The following is a 10,322-nucleotide window of genomic DNA, read 5'->3' on the forward strand; positions in this document are numbered from 1 at the left end:
TATCCCGAGGTATGACTGTACTCCTCTGACATCTCCCATGCCCATGCTCAGAATCTAATTTGAAGTTTATATAGCGATCTATACATTTATAAGATTTTTTAAATCCTGACTTGCCACTTTTAAAAACTTACAAGGAAGGCAGGCCTTTGTCTTCCTGCAGGTCCACCACATATGTCAGAATGTTCCCTCAGAGTCCTTACATTTCCAACCTTTAATACATTTGTTATAAGAAAAACTGCTCCCTTTCCCTTATGGGGTATTCCAGAGCCTGTATAGAGTCCTTAAGTGAGTTCCCTATCGGTAGAAGAAAATAACAGAGGCCAACCGTAGTAAGCCTGATCTTTAGTCAAGGAACTGTTGCAACACGGTCCCACTCACCACATGCAGGAGGGAGGAGAACCCAGAACAATGCTCTGTAAGCCCTTATACAGACTTTTGAAATTGCCCACCCTGTAGCCCAAGACCCCCCCAAAAAAAACCCCATCATACATGCATCACAGAAGGAGGCAGTCTACAGCAGAAGTCCTGCCTGCCAGGATACCTAATAATGGTCACTGATTGTATAACCTGGGCAGCCTGGCCATTCTTTTGTGATGGTTAATACTTTAGCTCCTGAATCCAGCTCACAGGCTCACCCTTTTCATACACAAATGTGCCCTTAAGACAGGATTTGCAAGCAAAAAGACAATGGGAAGGCTTTCCCCATTTGCCTCCCTTATTGCAGAGGAATATTTAAGGTCATTGGGAGAGTCAAAATGGCTTCAGGACTGCTCTCCCATACTATTTCAGACACATGGTTCATATATTTAGATATGTGTGCATTTATTATTATTTATTCTGTATTTGAGATCTTAAAATTCTTATAACACATTCCTGTACCTTTGAGCTAGCTTCTCTGTGGGTCTTTTTTGATATCTTTGAACCACAACTTCTATTCACCCTGATCCTCAGCAGGGCGGGGCTGAGGGATTTTTGGAGAGCAGCAACATCTGCAGGGTGTAGCAGGAACCCCCCCACCCCAATCATTCTGTTTGTACAAACTTCACACACACACACACTCACACACTACATACGCCACATTTCTGTTATAAATTCATAGAAAAATCAACCATACATCGGATTTGCACTGTTCCATTTTTATTTTACTCCATATGACAAGGACTATCAAAGGGGGGTGGCTTGGTCCTGGTCAGCCATAATCCCTTCAGCATGCCAGCTCATCCACAGGAGCCCTGCCCAGTTGCTATGCCAACCCTGATGATCCCAGACAGAAGACAATCAAGATCACAAAGAACTTGCATATGGGAGTGGATTCAGCATGGACTGAAACAAAGGACAGTGATCAGATCTTCCCTCTGGGGGCAGGAAACTGCAAACTCCCCTTTGTCTCCTGGAAGTGACTCATGGGGAGGGGGGAAAGGAGGAACCAGCCAGGTGACAAGACACTCAGGTTACCACCAACTCCTCCCTCAACCCCTCCTTTCTGTAATGTATGCATGATGTTTCTGGGGGTGGGCTTGACCTAGAGGAGGGGAATTTCAAAAGTTTTTATAAGACCTTGCACACTATTTTTCTTTGTCTTTCCTCTCACCTGCAAGTGAGGGGAGCACCCTGTCGCGACAGTCTTTCTTCAATAAAGACCAAGCCTACAGGTTGCTGATTTGCTTCAATTTACTCTGGTTGGTGTCTTTACTTTTTGTCCAAGGGAGCCCTCAGATTTTTCCGGTAACAAGGGCATCACATACGCCCGGGACAGGGAGCCTGTGCTCTCCAGATGTTGCACAGCCACTGCTAAGGGATCAGGGGACTTTGGAAGTCCAACAACATCTGGAAGACTGCAGCTTCCCAGTTGCTGAAAGTGAAAATAATCCATATATAGAGGTTTATTGGAGTGGGACAAAATACCTCCTGAGATGGGTGCAAAACTGGTGGCCACCTACAAGAAACGTCTGACCTCTGTAATTGCCAACAAGGGTTTTGCAACCAAGTACTAAGTCATCTTTTGCAAAGGGATCACATACTTATTTCACTCATTATAATGCACGTCAATTTCTGACTTTTGTCTTCTGGGTTTGTGGGGGGGGGGGTTTCCTATTGTTATTCTGTCTCTCACAGCTACAACAAACCTACCATTAAAATTATGGACTGGTCATTTCTTCCTCAGAGGGCTAACAGGCAAATTTAGAAGGGGATCAAATACTTTCCCCCCTCACTGTATTATATATATTTCCCAAATCGGCTTTGAACTGAGCAAATGCCCAGGGGGCAGAGCGATCAACTCCCCTTCCCACCTCCCAGGAGTCGCCTTGGGAACAGAGCCTGGATTCCTGGAAAGGATTTTGACACATAGGTTTCTGTTTCGAATGAGACTCCCTTGCCGGAAACTACGTCACGAACAGCTGCTTTTGAAAAATCCCCGCTTCCTGTCAGCTCTCTCTTTTTCTTACAGCGTGGCTGAAGCTGGATCGTGGATGCTCGCTGGGCTCGGTGAGGAGCTTAGGGGAGGCTTTCCGTGTCTGCAGAGAGACGGGAAGCAAAAACTAAAAGAGGCGGGTGTTTATTTTACTATGAAATAAAGTCAGAAAAGCCTATTTCCGAACTAAAGATTAAGATAGTGTGGGTGGCGTGTTTCCCCCCTCTCTTTTACTTTTGATTCTTTTGCTCTTTTTACATATTAACTTTGGGTTTTTTATTGCATTCTATGTTGGAAACCCTTCATAAAATTGATTTAAAAAGGAAGGAAGAAAAACAGATGACTTTTTCAGGATTTGAAGTTACTGGAGGCTTGGGAAGCATCCGCGCACCAATAGCAACATGTTTTAAGGTGCTTCCAGAGCAGAGCTTCTTTCTACAGATTTCTGCTTTTGCACCGCGAGGCAAAAGGGGGGATTTCAACGACGGGTCTAAAGCGCCCCTTCAAAAGGGTCTAATCTTCTTTGCAAGTTTCCTAGCCTGTTGTGGTGGTCTGTGACCCCGGCTTTTCAACTTTTGATTTCCCCGTTCCCCAGGATGTTACAAAAGTGAGGCAGAGAGAGAGAAAACTCTTATCAAAATAAGGCACAGGGGTGGATTTTACACGGAAAGCTGTAACTGAGAATGGGAGTGTGCCTACCCAGACATATATTTTAATACGAAGTTGTATTTTATCATGTACACTGAGTACAACTCAAACTGGTTGAGTTTCTGGAGGAGATAGCTGTTGAGACTGTGGTTATGCTCTGCCTCCAGCTGTGCTTTTGAATATCAGTTGCTGAGAATTGGGAGAGAGTTTCTGTTGCATTCAGTTCCTGCTTGTAGGCTTCCCACTAGAGGCAACTGGTGGTCTCCCTGTAAGGACAAGGGACCCTCTTTTGGCATTAAGTGGTTCATAAATAATCCTAAGAGATGGACCTTTGGTCTGACTGAGCAAGGCTCTTCTGGTGGTCAAGATATTTTTGTAACGTGAGCTGCCCTAAATTGAGTAAATGATGTTTTAGTCTTGCATCTAATCACAGTCACTCTTGGTTTTCCCCTGCTTTCCTTACTGCTGCATTGTTTCTGCGAGGTGACCCATGGCAGATCAAAACCCCACAGTTCACTTCTTGTGGAAGTTGAGGATTTTTAAGGGAGGCCCATCTCCTACTCTGGGACGCAGGTGGCGCTGTGGGTAAAAGCCTCAGCGCCTAGGGCTTGCCGATCGAAAGGTCGGCGGTTCGAATCCCCGCGGCGGGGTGCCCTCCCATTGTTCGGTCCCAGCGCCTGCCAACCTAGCAGTTCGAAAGCACCCCCGGGTGCAAGTAGATAAATAGGGACCGCTTACTAGCGGGAAGGTAAAGGGTGTTCCGTGTGCGGCTTTGGCTCGCCAAAGCAGCGATGTCACGCTGGCCACGTGACCCGGAAGTGTCTCCGGACAGCGCTGGCCCCCGGCCTCTTGAGTGAGATGGGCACACCACCCTAGAGTCTATCAAGACTGGCCCGTACGGGCAGGGGTACCTTTACCTTTATCTCCTACTCTCATATATATATGGTTTTTCAAACTAAAATTTTACAGAGATATATCAAACAAATCATAAAAACAAGATTCCAAGGAATCTCCTGGACTTCCTTCCTCTCCTTTGTGGGTCCTATTAGTAATCATTTCCTTCCACATCTTTTATGATAGCCCAAACCCGTTACTTCTTCCATTATGTCCAGAATTAACCTTAAACTACAAGTGGTATTGCAATCCTACTAACAATTTTAACTGTTTACAATGGTCTTTAAGATAAGTTATAAGTTTTGCCCATTCCTTATTAAAATTTTGGTCTTCTGGATTACTGACTCTTCTGGTCATTTTAGCCATTTCAGCATAGTCCGTTAACGTCATCTGCCATTCTTCTCTGGTAGGAACTTTATCTTCTTTCCAGCTCTGGGCCAGTAACATCCCTGCATGCGTGGTCACGTACATAAATAGTCTTTTCTACTCCTTTAGGATAAAACTTCTCTGTTTTATCGTGTTTCTAATATTCTGTTGGGAGCCACCCAGAGTATATTATTATTATTTTCCATTTCCCACCTTATCCCTGTAGAGCAGAAGGGCAGCTGAGTCTTCCTCTGAAATAAATGTGGTGTCTTTAAGGTTCTTCCCCGATATATAAAAATATATAATCCAATCATGGAATAGGGATGCTTATTGAGGGCTTGATTAGCCCCAACACTATTGCTCTGCCCTAAAAGGTCTCCTTTCTCTTTCTCTTTCTCTCTTGGAGATGGCATCTCAGGTGGCGGCTGTGAGCTCCCCCATGGCAAGCCAGGCTTTGTGTTATGTCGAGAAAAGGCCTCTGGCCTCTGAAATCCAGCGAGGAGATGGTGATGAGAAAGCCTCCCTCTATCAGATCCTGCTTGAGCTCATGGATGCTGTGAATCGCCTTCCCGAGCCGACCTCAGCTGGATCTCCTTCCTGCCCTTCAGGAAGCTCAGAGGCTCCTTGGAGCCTGCAATGTATGTACTTTATAACAGGGGTCCTCAAATCTTCTCCCCTTCAGAGTCACTTCAGATGGCTGAAAATTCCTGAGGCCCGCCTGACAGGAAATGACAGTGCAGGGGCGGAGCTCATCAGATAACCAGTGCTATATGGAGGCAGCGTGTAGTGTAATTGGGTGCAAACGACTGGCATAATTGTCTGTGGATACCTATTCCATCTTTCGACATTTGCTAAATTCTCTGCCTTGCTGTTTTTCCCCCTTGTGGCAAGGAGTTCTGTAGGTCAGCTTCCTGAAGTTAAGTACATCCATTTGCACGTATATTTACTCATCCCCTATACTTTATTGACCTTAATTTTTAGGGTTGTAAGTTGTTTTGAATCGTTTTAATATTGCGTTTAGGTGCTGTAACTGTCCCTTGGACCTTTGAGTGAAGGGTAGGAAATAAGTAAGTAAATAACATTCTCCTTTCACACTCAACCTTATTTTCCTTCACCCAGCTCCCATTGCCAGTTCCTTCCATCCTTCGGCCTTGGCCCAGTATACCTAAAGGAGCGTCTCCACCTCCAATGTTCAACCTGGGCACTGAGGTCCAGCTCCGAGGGCCTTCTGGCAGTGCCCTCACTGCGAGAAGTGAGGTTACAGGGAACCAGGCAGAGGGCCTTCTCAGTAGTGGCACCCGCCCTGTGGGTCACCCTCCTGTCAGATGTCAAGGCAATAAACAACTATCTGACATTGAGAAGACACCTGAAGGCAGTCCTGTTTAGGAAGTTTTTAATGTTTGATGTTTTCTCCTGTTGGGAGCTGCCCAGAATGGCTAGGGAGGCCCGGCCAGATGGGCGGGGTATAAGTAATAAATTATTATATTACTATTACTCTCTGGTCCTTTTGCATTCACTTCTTCCTCCCATATCAGCTCCCCTCTTTTACCCTCTTCTTTCCTGTTCCATGTTTGTTACTTTATTATTACTATAGTAAATATTTTACTTTTCTCTCTCTCTCCTAGAGGAAGTTGTGGATGAATCAGTTTCTTCTGGGGAGGAGCCAAAAGCCCCCAGTGAAGCCACAGATGCCCACAGAGAAGGGAGATCCTGTGAAAGTTCAGAAGTCGCAAAGGCCTTGCTCAACATCTACTTGGGGCACTGCTGGGGCTTGGCCCACATCTGACGGCTCCTTCAACGATAACCTTCTCTCCAGAACCTGACTCCTTTTGATGGCAGTGAGGGGCAGAGGCATGGGACTTGTATAACTGCCTGCATCTGACAGAACAGTGGGGAGGAGAACTGGGATGCTGTGGAAGCATCCGACTTTTCAGGATTCCTCAAGTGAATACCTCTCATTTCCTGGCATTGCATCAGGTGCAAGACCCATTGAAGTGAATGAATATGACTAATTGGGGCATGTTGATTTCAATGAGCCTACTCTTGAGTTCAGCTTAGCTGCACAACACTTGAAGTCCCTCCTTATGGCTTACCTCTTCTGGGAAGCCTTTGGCCTATATGCACAGGTACCTTTGTAATTAAGACCAGGGTTGTTGCTGTTGTCGTCATTGTCATCTGCCCTTCTCTCAAAGGTCCCAGGGCATGTTAGGGCATTAACCCTCCCATTATATGTCAAGGAGATAAAGCACTACACAACTTTGAGAAGACATCTGAAGGCAGCCCTGTTTCAGGAAGTTTTTAATGTTTGATGTTTAGTATTTATATTCTGCTAGAAGCCGCTCGGAGCAGCTGGGGAAACCCAGCCAGATGGGTGGGGAATAACAACAACAACATCATAAAATAATAATTTATTACTTATACCCTGCTGATTTGGCCAGGTGTCCCCAGCCACTCTGGGCAGCTCCCAACAGAATATTAAAAGCATGATAAAACATCAAACATTAAAAACTTTACTAAACAGGGCTGCCTTCAAAAAGTCAGATGGTTGTTTCTAACCTCACTTCTTGCATGGAGGGAACTGCCAGAAGGCCCTGGGAGCTGGACCTCAGTGTCCGGGCTGAACGATGGGGGTGGAGATGCTCATCAATAATGTATTCTAAGTATACGTATTTGGAATAATCATCTGCCTCCTCTTGAACCCCGTTCCTTCTTATTAAATTTATTAACCGTCCATCATCATCAGGTTCCAGGGTGGGTTACAACAATTTAAAATTCAGTCTTAAATTCAAGCTGAAGCAGATTAGAGACACAATAATATTGGTGGGGCCCTGAAAACACACATCTTGAGTGTCTAAAGGTGGGTAAAGCTGAGCCCTCCAGATGTTGTTTAACTGCACCTCCCATCATCCCTGGCTGTTGGTCGTGCCACCTTCTGTTTCCTTGCATCTGTTCTAGATTATAAGCTGTTTGTGGCAGGGCCTTGTCGTACCTGTTCTTTGCAAAGCCCCATGTTCATAGTGCCGTATGACTGCTGCTATGATTGCAACAATAAAATAATCAAAGGCATTTAAGACTGAGCTGATCCTCCAGGGCAGCTGAGGTGTTATTTTTTTGTTTTTATTTTGTGCACTGGATGATGTTCACAATTAATGTGGAAGCTCAGGCACCACCCAACACTTATGCTGGTGCCGGAAACCCAGAAGTGTGTGTTGGGGGAAGAGCCGTCGGCTTGTGAGGCTAAGGAAGAAGTCATAAGTAGCGAAATCTGCAAGGTGAATGTTTCATCAAATCATTGACTGCTTCTGTGTAACCACCACCACTTTATTTGTAGGGCGACCTTTGCACAAATAAACCATGCTCAAAGTGGCTTACAACAACGTCTCATGAAATCAGCAATTGCAAGCATGGTTTCATAATATTGTAGCAACAAATTTGAGTGAACGTAACAGGATACAAAAAACAAGGAAACAGCACTACTGTAAGTGTAACCACATTGCACCTTCTGGGAGGAACGCAAACATTAAAGCAGTTGAAACATTTTCGCCTTGGTTCTAGATGTTCTATCTGCTGCTGCTATGTCAGCTACAAAGAATCAGGTTAGTCAGATCAAATGTCTAAGGATTCAGCTAAAAAGGTAAAGGACCCCTGACAGTTAAGTTCAGTCACGAGCGACTCTAGGGTTGCGATGCTCATCTCGCTTTACTGGCCGAGGGAGCAGACGTTTGTCTGCAGTTTTCCCGGGTCATGAGGCCAGCATGACTAAGCTGCTTCTGGCGAAACCAGAGCAGCTACTTGCACTTTGACATACTTTTGAACTGCTATGTTGTTGGCAGGAGCTGGGACAGAGCAATGGGAGTTCACCCCATCGTGGGGATTCGAACCTTCTGATCGGAAAGCCCTAGGCTCAGCGGTTTAGACCACAACTCCAGACCGGTCCCAAGCACACAGCTATACAGCAGCATATAAAAGTGTGTTGTAAAGTGCATTATACAAATGTGACACTAGATGGCGATGGTGAGCTATGGCAAATTCAATACATTTTCCAAAACATTCCAAAAAGCATTTTCATGGCATTTTTAAAATATGTGTCTAGAGTCCACCTACATTTTTGTTTCTGTAAAGAATTACTGCCCCATTTGCATCACCCTACAAGAGGCTATAAAATGGTTAACATGATTAAGTGTTTGTGTTGCTAATTTTTTTTTTGGCTGCTGCGGGTGGTCGGTATTTACAACTTGCAGGATTCCTAGTAGAAAATGATCCCAGGCTCTAACATGGCTAAATGCATCATTTTGCCAGATCTAGTGGTGTCCTGAATTGCAGCATTTTCTTACACACATTCCAAATGTCTGGGACACTGATGTGTTAAATTACAAACAGGGTAGTGAGGGGCGTAGATTCTTTTAGCCTGGAGCACCAGGTCTTTTCTCCCCTCTCCTTGCACCTTGCAAGCCAACTTTGACAGATGTGCATAGTCACCCACCTGTCAAATATCTGACAGAAGGATGAGGTTCCTTGTTCCTTTTTATATACAGTGGTACCTCGGGTTAAGTACTTAATTCGTTCCAGAGGTCCATTCTTAACCTGAAACTTAACCTGAAGCACCACTTTAGCTAATGGGGCCTCCTGCTAACGCTGTGCGATTTCTGTTCCCATCCTAAAGCAAAGTTCTTAACCCAAGGTACTATTTCTGGATTAGCAGAGTCTGTAACCTGAAGCGTCTGTAACCCGAGGTACCACTGTATATACTGGAGGTCTTCTCAGAGCAAAGTATGTAACTAAATTATCAGAAAATAGGGAGGAGTCTTCAGATAATAATCATATATTTTGGCCACTGGAGTGCTATCTGAAATCCTGGAAAACTGCAGCCAGTTTAGACAGTATTGGGCAAGGTGGACCAAGAGCTCAACTCTTTGTGAGGCAGATTCCCGTCTTCCCAAGTGTGCTGCAAATGGCTGTATGTGAAAGCTGTGCCACTTCTTTCTAATAAAACTAATAGAGTAATAGGAAAGGCAAAGGACCCCTGGATGGTTAAGTCCAGTCAAAGGTGATTATGGGGTGTGGCACCCATCTTCCTTTTCAGACCGAGGGAGCTGGCATTTGTTAGAGAGTAGAAAACAAGGGGTAGGGGAAGCATCATCTCAACTTTATTAGTAAAACAGTCACCATTACATAACGTAAGCAATCAAAAACCTGCAGCAGCTATTATCCAAGTTCATACTAACAAATGAATTAAGGACAAGCCAAGAGGTCCTGATCCAGGATAGTCATTGTGCTCCTGTGCTCCAGAATTCAGAGGACTGCGACTCCCATCAGATTCAGCCAGCGTGACCAAGGGTTAGGGAGATGGGAATGGCAGTCCAACATCCTCTGGGAATACCCCATCTCTGTGCATTTAGAGACATGTGATGAGAACTCAATGTCCAAAAGAGAGATATCTGAGCATTTAAGGTATAGGAAACCTTTGGCCCTCCAGATGTTGCAGAACTACAACTCCCACCAGCCCTTAGCAAGCATGGCTAATGGCCAGGGATGATGGGAGATGCAATTCGGCAACATCTGGGGTGGGCCAAGGTCACCCACATCTGGTTTCAATGCCGAGTCTGTGAAAGGAAAATCCCCGTGGCCCCACAAAAAAAAAACGATGGCTGTCCTTGATTTGACAGAGGAAAACGTTCCATCTATCTGGCTTCTCCCACAGACGGTTTTCATAAAACGATAAAATGCAACCAAACTATAAAAACTATGCAACAAAAGCAGTACAGCAACTTCTAAACCAAACGATCATCAAAAGGCTAAAAAACAACAACACACACAGCTGGTTGCCTACATGTCTTGGTTTGTGGCCCAAGCCTGTATCCCTGGATGTTAACAGAGGTCTGCACACCCCACACAGTTTAGGTGGTCCTCCGCCTGTGGGTTTTCTCATGTTCACGAAGGCTTGACTCATCCTCAAAACTCTCGCCACAGTGTGGACATTGGTGTGGCCTCTCCTCTGCCT

General features: G+C 45.1%; 1 long non-coding RNA gene across 2 annotated transcripts; it reads left to right on the forward strand.

The window, feature by feature from the left end:
• The first annotated feature begins 2,417 nt into the window (after positions 1-2,417).
• Positions 2,418-7,786, forward strand: LOC144326697 (uncharacterized). 2 transcript variants are annotated; one of them, XR_013391676.1, is made up of 4 exons: positions 2,418-2,487; positions 4,728-4,959; positions 5,343-5,388; positions 5,947-7,786. It is a non-coding gene; the product is annotated as an uncharacterized LOC144326697 (long non-coding RNA). The 2 variants fall into 2 exon arrangements; XR_013391675.1 differs by lacking the exon at positions 5,343-5,388.
• The last annotated feature ends 2,536 nt before the right edge of the window (positions 7,787-10,322 follow it).

This window comes from Podarcis muralis, chromosome 2 (assembly GCF_964188315.1).
Source record: "Podarcis muralis chromosome 2, rPodMur119.hap1.1, whole genome shotgun sequence".
In the NCBI taxonomy this organism is placed as follows: Eukaryota; Metazoa; Chordata; class Lepidosauria; order Squamata; family Lacertidae; genus Podarcis; species Podarcis muralis.